This window comes from Silene latifolia, chromosome 6, assembly GCF_048544455.1.
Source record: "Silene latifolia isolate original U9 population chromosome 6, ASM4854445v1, whole genome shotgun sequence".
NCBI classification, from domain to species: domain Eukaryota; kingdom Viridiplantae; phylum Streptophyta; class Magnoliopsida; order Caryophyllales; family Caryophyllaceae; genus Silene; species Silene latifolia.
The window spans coordinates 122,206,667-122,218,192 of record NC_133531.1 but is presented as its reverse complement, the minus strand read 5'-3'; the positions used below and the strand labels follow the sequence as shown (position 1 = coordinate 122,218,192).

Sequence of the window (11,526 nt, the reverse complement as noted above, 5' to 3'; positions counted from 1 at the left end):
CAACTTTGAGATGCACCCCGCCCAAGTGGGGTTGATTGAAAAAAATTTGTTCGGGGGACACATCGAAGAAGATGCTCATGCTCACGTACGAAAGTTCAAGAGAAAGGTCTCTATGATGAAGAAGAACGGGGTATCCGAAGACACTCTAAGGATGATGTTGTTCCCATTTTGTTTGACGGGTAAGGTGGACCGGTGGTTGAATATTCACCCTCCGGATACATTCACAACATGGGACGCTTTAGCCAAGGCGTTCATGGCCAAGTACTATCCGTCATCCAAGACCGCCATGCTTCGAAATGAAATTCACACTTTCCAACAAGAAGATGGGGAATACTTGGGTGAAGCATGGGATATATATCAAGACCTTATTGCTAGTTGCCCTCACCACGGGATTCCCGAGTGGTATGTCACCCAAACCTTCTTCCAGACCTTGTTGCCTAGAACTAAAGAAATGGTGAATGCCTCCGCGGGAGGGGGATTCGACCATTTGAATGATGAGGAAGGGACGACATTGATCAAGAAAATGGTAGACTCGGAAGCCAAATATGGATCAAGGGGAAACATGCTTAGGAGAAATGGCAAATACCCTAAGGAGAACTCTTCTAGTTCAAATGCCGAGAAATATGCTAAGCTTGATCTTCTTACCAGGAAACTTGAGAAATTGCTAAGGAACCAAGTTCATCAAGCTACCACCTCACATGTTCCACCCACGGAGGAGGTAGTCCAACTTTCACCTTGTCAGCTATGTGGGGGAAATGGTCACATCGTTGACATGTGTGCTAACAACTACAATGGGGGGTATGAGGAGAATGTCCAAGATGTTAATGCCTTTCAAAGCTACAACAACAATACAAGACCACCAAGACCACCCTACAACAATCCCAATGTCTACAACCCAAACACCAACTTCTACCATCCGAGTTTGAAGAACCACCCCAATTTTAGCTACAAGAGTACCAATGTTCAAAACCCACAACACCTTCAACCCCAAGCCCAAAATAATCCACCCGGATTTTCTCAACCAAGGGGTGGATACTCAAACCAAAGAAATAACCCCGGAAATCAAAACCAATGGCCCACCAACAATCAAAACCAAAACTATGGGAACCTACCTCAAGGTTACCAAGATTTTGGAGGCAATCAAAAGAACCAAGGGTTCTATCAAGGGAACCAAGTGAATCAAGCTAATCAAGGGTTTGGGCAAGGGTATGCTCAAGGGTTTCAAGATCAAGGTCAAGGACCAAACTTCAACAACAATGGCCCTAGAGGGAATTATCAGGGGGGACAAGATCCCAACACTCGGAATGACTCTGGGTTTCCTTTAGCCCTCGCCAACCAACCTTATCAAAAACCCTAAGGCGACCCCTCTTAAAATGAACTTATGAGGTTAGTAAAGAACATGCAAATGCAACATAGCTAAGACATGGCTAATTTCATCAAGGCTACTCAACAAGAAAATGCTAATCAACGACTTGCCCATCAAAAGGAAATGAGGGAATTGGAGGCACGATTGGCTTCTCATGCTCTTTATAACCCTCATAAGCCACCCGGTGGTTTGTTAGATCAAGGGCAAAGCTCCAAGGATGCCTCAACTAGCCACCAAGCTCATGCGGTGGTATTGAGAAGTGGGATAGAGCTTGAAGACCCATACAAGCATCTTGAGATAGAAGTCGATGCGGATCCCAAGAGAAAACGGACGGACATGAATGGTGGAAGGGAAAGCCCACCGATGACACCCTCGGCTAGGATGAGTGAAGCTAAAAAAGGGAAGAAGACATGAGGAGTACCGTCAAGTGAGAAAACACAAGTGGAAAGGGATGTTGACGGTTTGGTTGAGGATTTGCCTTATGAAGAAGGAAGAGGTGCAGATGCTACCGAGGAAGTACTTTTACAACCTACTACTAAGGTAACAAAGAATGTGAATCCCCCAAAGGTATATCCCAATTCTCAACTTGTTTCTCATATTCCATATCCCTCAAGAGCCATAAATAGTAGGGAAAACTTCAAGTATGCCAAGTTTTGTGACATGCTTGAGAAACTTGAAGTAACCCTACCCTTTATGGAAGTGATTTTTTTTTTTTGGGGAAAATGTAAGTTCTCATTAAAACCAAATTGTCCCATACATACAACTTCTAAATACATCCATCAAACATAAAGAAAACTAGACTCAATGACATCGAAGATACTCTACCCAAGACAAGGCAGAGTTACTACGACTTTTGATATCACATTGAGCTAATCTCATTCTAACATCAGAAACAACCTTTCTTACTAGACACTTTGGCCTGGGAACATACCCCTCAAGCCTACAACAATTCCTACAATGCCATAAATGATACATCAGGCACGCCAAAATCACTGCCAGTACCTTCTTTTTACAAGCAGCAGCTTGTCTATAATTTATCCACCAGCTGATGCAGTCCTGCGTTGGCAGCTAGACCTTACACCAATCTGCAACCAGGGAATGACATTGAGCACTGTAAGGGCATAAGAAGAACAGATGATCAATGCTCTCTTCCTGCAACCCACACAGGAAGCACGTATTGCCCTGCACTATATGCATTTTCAGTAGCCTGTCAAGAGTCAAGAGCCTCCTATGAGCTATCAACCAACAACAAAAGGAATGTTTTGGTATAATCCAATCATTCAGCATCCAAGGGAACCATGGCACCAAAGCCCCATCAGGTTTTAGCCATTGATACCCCGCTTTTATAGTATAATGCTCCATACTCGTCAAGGATAAAAAATAAGGTTTGAGAAGCTGCTTCACCTGGCACACACTCCTCCAAGCCCAACTACAACCACTGCCAGGATTATAGTCCCACCAAGAAGACTGTTTTATATAAACAGCATGCACTCATCTCACCCAAAGGTGATCCTCTTTATTGGCAATCCACCAAACATACTTGCCCACATTTGCAATGTTCCACACAGTAAGATCTCTGAAACCCAAACCACCTTGCTTCTTAGGTGTACATACTTGAGCCCAAGAAACTAAGGCAGGACTTTCTTTCTTATCACTACCATGCCACAGGAACTTCCTGCAAATTGCCTCAATCTTAGAGATGACAGACTTGGGCAAAATAAAGATCCTTGCCCAGTAGCTGTGAAGAGAGCTCAACACAGACTGAATAAGCACCACTCTCCCTGCATAGGAGAGTTTTCTAGACCCCAACCCTCTAAGTCTATCCACCATCTTCTCAATCAAACATTGACAATCCATAACATATAGTCTTTTTGGAGACACAGAAACACCTAAATAGGTGAATGGCACAGTCCCTCTCTTCATCCCAGTAGATAGTTCAATGTCTCTAACCACATGATCCTCCATACCATTACAATAGAATCTCGACTTGTTACAGTTCATCGCCAGGCCAGTAGTTCTAGAGAAAAAGTCAAAAGCTTTCAGCAGCAGACCAATGGACCCCCTCTCACCCTTGCAAAAAAGAATGAGGTCATCAGCAAAGCAAAGGTGAGAGAGCTGAACCCTATTACACAATGGATGAAACTTGAATTTTCTATGCTTCTGCACCACCACCAGAACCCTACTCAAATACTCAAGGCAAATGGTGAAAAGGAGAGGGGAAAGAGGGTCCCCCTGCCTGAGCCCCCTTTTGCCCTTGAAGAAACCAAATGTCTCACCATTAAGAGCAATGGAATAAGAAGGAGTAGAGATGCATTCCATTAACAACTTACAAATATGAACTGGAAACCCCAAGGCTGCTAACATGTTCCCAACAAAATCCCACTCCACTGAATCATACGCTTTTTGAAGATCAAGCTGCATCATGGCCCTGGGAGAGTAGCACTTTCTATTATACAGTTTTATCAAGTCCTGGCAAACAAGAATGTTCCCCACAATATCTATGCCTTTAATGAAAGCTCCTTGAGAAGGACTGATGATATCAGGGAGAATTTGCCCAATTCTGTTGCAAAGAACTTTGGACAAACATTTATAAACTGTATTACAACACGCAATGGGTCTAAATTGTAATACAGTCTCATGCATAGACACCTTAGGAACAAGGGTAATGATAGTATTGTTGCATTGTTTAAGGAGCTTCCCATACTTAAAAACATTCTGGATAGCAGCAATCACCTCACCTTCAACAAGATTCTAATTATCCTTGAAAAACTGGTTGCTGAAACCATCAGGGCCAGGAGCTTTGTTCCCAGGTATAGAGAACATTGCTTCTTTAATCTCAGCTCCAGAGATTGGACCATTCAGAATCTCACAGTGCCTAGCAGTGAGACACTTCCCATGCTGCACCACCTTCCTATTTATAGGGCAAACATTCTTTGAGGTACCCAACAAAGAAATATAATAATCCTCAAAAGCTTTTTTTATGGAAGTGATTTTGAACATGCCAACTTACTCAAAATTTTTGAAAGATATCTTGACTAAGAAAAGGGTCTTAGGTGACAAAGAGATAGTGGAAATGGAAGAGGCATGTAGTGCTAATATCCTTAACAAGATGCCCACTAAACTTGGCGACCCGGGAAGCTTTTCAATCCCATGTATAGTTGGTGGTGTTCCTATATCAAGAGCTCTTTGTGACTTGGGAGCAAGTGTGAGTGTCATCCCTTTAAAAGTTGCAAATAAAATTGGCATTCATACTCTTGCTCCTACTACTATGACTCTCCAATTAGCGTATAGGTCCGCCCTTTGGGGGGTGCTTGAGGAGTACCCGTCAAGGTTGGAAAGCTTTTGATCCCGGCCGATTTTGTTGTCCTTGACATCCCGGAGGATAGTCATACCCCCATTATCCTAGGTAGGCCATTTTTGGTTACCGGAGGAGTGCTTATTGATGTGAATAATGGACGGCTAACCTTCCGGATTGAGGGCAACAATGTCGAGTTTAACCTCCCACATTTGATGAAAGGACCCAAAGTTGAAAGGTTAAGCACTATTGAAGTTATTGATGAGGTAGTTCACGAAGTGATCCGAGAAGAGGCGGAGATGGAAGAGGTTTTTCAAATATCCCTACATGATGAAGCAATAAAAGAAGATCATGATGTAGATGATGAGCTTTTGAAGAAGGTGGAGGGCCTTCTCCCTCCAAAGGTACAACGCAAGCCTTTACCTCCCTCGCTCAAGTATGCTTTCCTTGATGAGGGGGAGGCTTACCCAGTGATCATAAATGCTAATCTTAGTGAGTCACAAAAAATGAAACCTTTTAAAAATTTTGAGAACTCACAAAGGCTCACTTGGGTATAGCATAGATTACATAAAGGGGCTAAGTCCAAGTCTATGTATGCATAAAATCATTCTAGAGGAGGGGAGCAAGCCCAAGGTCGATGGTCTTAGGAGGATAAACCCTAAAATGGCCGAGGTCATTAAAAATGAAGTTTTGAAATTACTTGAGGCCGGGATTATCTATCAAATACCGGATAGCAAGTGGGTGAGTCTGGTTCACGTGGTACCCAAGAAGGGAGGGGTGACCATGGTTGAGCAAGAAGACGGGACTTATCTACCCACTAGGCCGGTTACGGGATGGCTAATGTGTATCGACTATAGAAAACTTAATTCCGCCACCTTTAAAGACCATTTCCCGATCCCCTTTATAGACCAAATGCCCGAGAGGCTTGCGGGACATGCGTATTATTGCTTTCTCGATGGTTACTTCGGGTTCTTCCGAATACCAATTCACCCGGAGGACCAAGAGAAAACGACTTTTACATGTCCTATAGGAGTCTATGCATATCGTAGAATGCCATTCGGGTTGTGCAATGCACCCTGCACCTTTCAAAGGTACATGATGGCCATCTTTTCGGACTTTCTTGAGAAAAGCATGGAAGTCTTCATGGACGACTTTAGTGTCCATGGAGACTCCTTTGATCGTGGTCTAGTCAATTTGACTACTGTGTTGAAGAGATGTGAGGAGCACAACCTTGTCCTAAATTGGGAAAAATGCCATTTCATGGTAGAGGAGGGGGTTGTACTTGGTCACGTTATCTCTAGAAGGGGTATTTAAGTCGATGGTGCTAAGGTTTCCGTGATAGAAAACTTGTCACCTGCTTCCAATGTGAAGGGAGTGAGGAGTTTTCTAGGCCACGCCGGATTCTATAGGCGTTTCATTAAGGACTTTTCAAAAATAGCAAAGATATTGACTTTATTACTCCTCAAGGATGTGCCTTTTGTATTTGATAAACCTTGTCTTGAGTCTTTCAATAGGCTGAAGGAAGCATTGGTCACAGTTCCAATAATTCGGGCCCCAGATTGGAACCTCCCTTTCGAGATTATGTGCGACGCGTTGGATTTTGCGGTAGGCGTGGTATCAGGACAAGTGGTTGACAAGAGACATCATGTCATCTACTACACTAGCAAGACCCTTGACCAAGCGCAATGTAACTATTCAATGACCGAAAAGGAGATGTTGGCCATTGTGCATGCCATTGAAAAGTTCCGGCAATACTTAGCTGGCTCCAAAGTGGTGGTGTATACCGATCACACCGCTTTGAGACAATTGATGGTGAAAAAAGATGCAAATCCGGGACTCTTAAGGTGGATCCTATTATTTTAAGAATTCGATTTGGAGATCAAGAACAAGGCCGGGTCGGAAAGTGTTGTTGCCGACCACCTATCAAGATTGACCATTGAAGACCATGTAATTCAAGACAAGAGTGCACCGATTAATGAATGGCTAAGGGAAGATAGCCTAATGGAAATTAGCACCAAGACTCCTTGGTTTGCGGATCTTGCAATTTATCTAGTGAGTGGTTTCATACCGGATGAGATGGAACCGAGAGAAACGAGAAAGTTGAGACATGATGCCAAGCGGTAATTTTGGAATGATCCCCACTTGTTTCGCAACTGTGGGGATGGAATGTTCCGGAGATGTGTTTCTAGAGAGGAGGGCTTGGAGATTGTTGACCGAGTGCACAATTCCGCTTATGGAGGACATTTGGCCACCTCAAGAACCATTGCCAAGATCCTCCAAGGTGGATTTTATTGGCCCTCCATGTTCAAAGACATCCATTACTTGGTGAAATCGTGTGATGCATGCCAAAGAATCGGGAATATCGGAAAAAGGAATGAGGTGCCCCTCACAAACATATTGGAGATTGAGCTCTTTGATTGTTGGGCATAGACTTTATGGGACCTTTTCCCAACTCTTGTGGGAATGAGTATATATTGGTGGCGGTAGACTACGTGTCCAAATGGATTGAAGCGGTGGCATCTCTTACCAATGATCGCAAGGTCATCATGAAACTTTTCAAGGGAACAATTTTTCCAAGGTTCGGGACTTCGAGAGTGGTTATAAGTGATGGTGGATCCCATTTCCGCAAGAGTACCTTCAAAGCATTACTAGAGTCACATGGAGTGCGGCATAAAACCGAACTTGCCTACCACCCTCAAACTAGTTGGCAAGTGGAGGTTTCTATCCGCCAAATCAAAGCTATCTTGGAAAAAGTGACTAGCAAGAGCCGGAAAGATTGGTCCCAAAAGCTCCCGGATGTGTTATGGGCCTTGAGAACGGCTTACAAGACACCTCTTGGCACAACGTCCTATAAGCTTGTGTATGGCAAGGCATGTCATTTGCCCATTGAGCTAGAACATAAGGCTTGGTGGGCTCTCAAAGAAATGAATTTTGACTTTGATTCCGCCTGAGAGTTCCGATTTCTCCAAATAAATGAGCTTGAATAATTGAGGTTCGAGGCTTATGAGAGCTCCAAAATCTACAAAGACCAAACAAAGAAATGGCATGATGCCAAGATCATGAAGAAGGATATAAATATGGGAGACCTTGTTCTCCTTTTCAATTCCAAAGTTAAGGTGTTCCCAGGCAAGCTTAAATCGAGGTGGTCGGGACCCTTCAAGGTGATGAACATATTCCCTTACGGTGCCTTTGAGCTTTGGAGTGAGGAAGGTGGGACCTTCAAAGTCATTGGGCAACGAAACAAACGCTACTATGAAGGAGATGACAAAGGTCCGATTGAAGTGCTCTACCTCGGGGAACCCCTTCCCGAGGAGGAGAAAAGTTAAAAATTTTGAACAATGACTTGGTTTGGTGGAGTTCCTCAAGAACCACCACTTGTATATAGCATGCATCTAGATAGATAATGAGAATTTTGGGACAATTGTACTTGACAATTTAATTGATGACGGGATGTCATCATGAAGGATTTGGGAATTTGATGAAGAACAAGTGTGTGACCTTCAATTGGCCTTTTCCCGACTTGATGAGTCGGCTTGGAAAGATGAAAACACGCGTATCGAGGCCAATTGATGATGTGAAATAAAACTAGGGGCATATTGAAGAAAATGAGAGTAAAGCGAACTCCCAGCCGGGGTATCGGCAGCCGGTCCTGTGACCAGCTGGGAAGTTCCTAGAAAATTTGAAGAAAAAATTGAGAAATGAAGAGGAGGTGACTCCCAGCCGGTAGGCCGGCAGCCGGTCCCCCGGCTGGGAGTACATATACAAGTCAAATGGCGGAAAAAGGGAAGAAATGGGGGTGCCAGCCGGTAGGCCGGCAGCCGGTCCACCGGCTGGGAGCACCCCATAAAGGAAAATATGACGTAAAATTGAAGGAGAGGACTCCCAGCCGGCAGGCCGGCCCAACGGCTTGGAGAACATTTGTGAGCAACTGAGGATTAGGGTGTACTCCCAGCCGGGGTACCGACAGCCGGTCCCTGGGAGTTCGCTGTAAGTTTTTAAGATTTTTGATATTTGGCTTGTACTACCAGCCGGGGCACCGGCAGCTGGTCTTCAGACCGGCTGGGAGTACCCTGACGGGTCATTTATCTCAAAAAACACCAAAATTTCCTCATAATTTTGCACGACACCCACAACCTACAACCCTTCTCCCTCTATCCTTCAACTTTTCTTCCCCAAACCACCACCCACCGCCTCCAAACACTAATCAAACACCAACAATCAATCACAAACTTCATCCCCTCCATTAACGCTCTCTCAAAAACACTAATGGCACCCAAAAAGAGAGTTAGAAAGGGGGATTTAGCTTTGCAACAAGCCGAGTTGGTGGCGGCCGCGGCATCCGACATGAGTCCCGATCCGGCATTCCCGGATCTCAAGTTTTCTTTCGTCACAACGAAAGGTAAATTCGTACTTTTCAAACAATGCCCCTTTACCCCAACTCGTTTTATTGATAGACAATTTATGCGAGAGCTAGAGTTAGACGGAGTGACCCATGATTTATTTGAGGGTATTGGTATGAAGTTTATGTATAATATCCATGAAATGACCCATTCCCGTCTCACTTGGGAATTTCTGACCTCACTACGAATTGACAAACACCGCCAAAACCAAAAAGTCGCCTTTTTGCATTTCCGGTTAATGAATAAGGATTACTCCTTGACCCTACCGACTTTTGCCTCTCATTTTGGGCTAGACCCAAGCCCTCCTCACAAAGCTCCCGAAACATTTGATCATAGGGATCTATGGAAGGCTATCACCGGCCTTGATGATAACCCCTGCTTCAAAAGAGCGGCCAACATGGTTCATAATGTCGCGATAAGAATTTGGCATCGGTACATGGGGTGGACCATTTTCGGCCGTGATAAGAATCACAACTTCCGAACGAAGGAGTTGGAAATTCTCGGGTCTTACCTTTGTTCCAACCCCACTACCTTCAAGATTGACATCGCTCACCATTTGGCCCTACACCTTTACCGCTTGAGAAACTCCCCGGGCCAATCGACTCAAGTTGTGGTGGGTGGACTCATTACCCACCTCGCCAAGCGGCTAATTCGGAAGCTTAGCTTGAGCTGGATGAACTACATCATGGGGGAAACAATGTTGACAAAAGATTATATCCAATACACTCTGAATTGGATCAAGAGAAACCTCAATGATAACCAAAACTACTGGCAAATCCGAGTTAGTGGAGTGGATAGAAATTCGATTCCCCTCCCCAATCCCAACAAAATGAAGGTAGTGCCAAACTCACCGCACTACCTACTTGAAATTGAGGCGGAAGAAGATACCACCACCGCCCAACAATAAAATCCAAACCTTCTCTATGCGCGTGAGCGTCCTCCCGTACCCGCAAGACCCACTTTGCGGTACGCTATGCCTTCCTCCCCTTTCTTTCCCGGTCCTTTCCAACAAGGGGAAGGGCCCTCTAATCACCAACCACAACAACCACCTGCCCTCCACGATGACCTCATCTCTTTCATGGAGGAGATGAAGATTAGCATGGCAACCGCCACTACTGAGTGGCTTGGTCTTCAACAAAGGATGGACCAAACCTACTATGACCTCTTGCTGGGTCAATTTCCGGTCTATGATGATTACCAACGGCGGGGATACAATCACCCCTCCGGCCTCCACCCCTCATACTATCTAGCTCCGAATGGTGGATATCCAACGGACGGGACCTATCTCTACGGTGACATCAACCTTCGTCCCGACTACTATAGTGCTCCCGTCTTCCCCACCCCGCCTCCCACTCATGGGGAGGGACACGACACTAGATGGTTCGGGGGTGCTCCCTCCATCTTTGGGGAGGGAGACACTAGTGGCTCGGGAGGGAACACGGGGGTGTTCATGGACATGACTACGGAGATGGGGGTCTTCGGCTCGAATATGCCGATGAGTGCGGGGGACTTCATCCGCGAATCCGAGTTTGGAGCTGGGAATGATGAAGATGATGATAATGATGATGGTGATGACGATGATGAGGACGACTTGTCCTATAAGGCCTAGTAATGATGGCCCTCTTCTCTCCCTCACAATCCAAATGCCAAGTATGATTCCCTAAATCCAAACTTCTCATTCATACTTCAATTTCGTATGCATTTATTTAAATGTATAATATGCAGGATAGTCATTCATCTAGTTGCATTCATTTAGACTTGTATTAGGTTTCAATTTTGTAGAATATTGTCACACATAGTAATTGCATTCATTTAGCATAGCTTGCATCGTTATTTCAATATTGCATGTAGCCTAGTTCATGCATTGCATCCCCATTTAAAACCACAAAAAATCGAAAAATTGAAAATTTCGCAAAAACACGCATCTTAATTTCCGAATCTCCTCCATACACTATGTACATAGATAAGTGTGGGAGGAGCCCCCCCCCACCAAAAAAAAAATGTTATTTAATTTTGAAAAAAAAATCCCAAAATACAAAAACAAGTTGTTTATTTTGAAACAAATTAACAAAAATAAAAAAAGATGTTATTTGCTTTTCCATTTCCTCCCTACATTTGGTTCCATCGAGGATGATCTAAGTCTTAAGTGTGAGGAGGGAAATATCTACTTCGTATATATTTGCAAATAATGTACATTTGTTAATAACTTGTAAATTTGACAAAATTTCAAAAAATCCAAAAAAAAAAAATAGAAAAACCTTCAAAAAAAAATCACAAAAATATTGCATTATATATATATGTTTGTTTGTTGGCTAACCTTTGGCATTGGCATTGAACATTTGAGGCAAAAAGGAGCTAGAAGACCGCTTGGTAAACTCGTTATAATTTCTTACTCCTTTACCGTTCTTTCTTTATATATCTTGTATATTTGAAGGAGGATGGGATTTTGTGCCTTGGATGTTCCC

At 44.0% G+C, this 11,526-nt stretch overlaps 1 non-coding gene across 1 annotated transcript; it reads right to left on the bottom strand.

The window, feature by feature from the left end:
* Positions 1 to 286: 286 nt before the first annotated feature.
* On the bottom strand, positions 287 to 393 carry LOC141589486 (small nucleolar RNA R71). Its single transcript, XR_012520423.1, has one exon. It is a non-coding gene; the product is annotated as a small nucleolar RNA R71 (small nucleolar RNA).
* Positions 394 to 11,526: the final 11,133 nt, after the last annotated feature.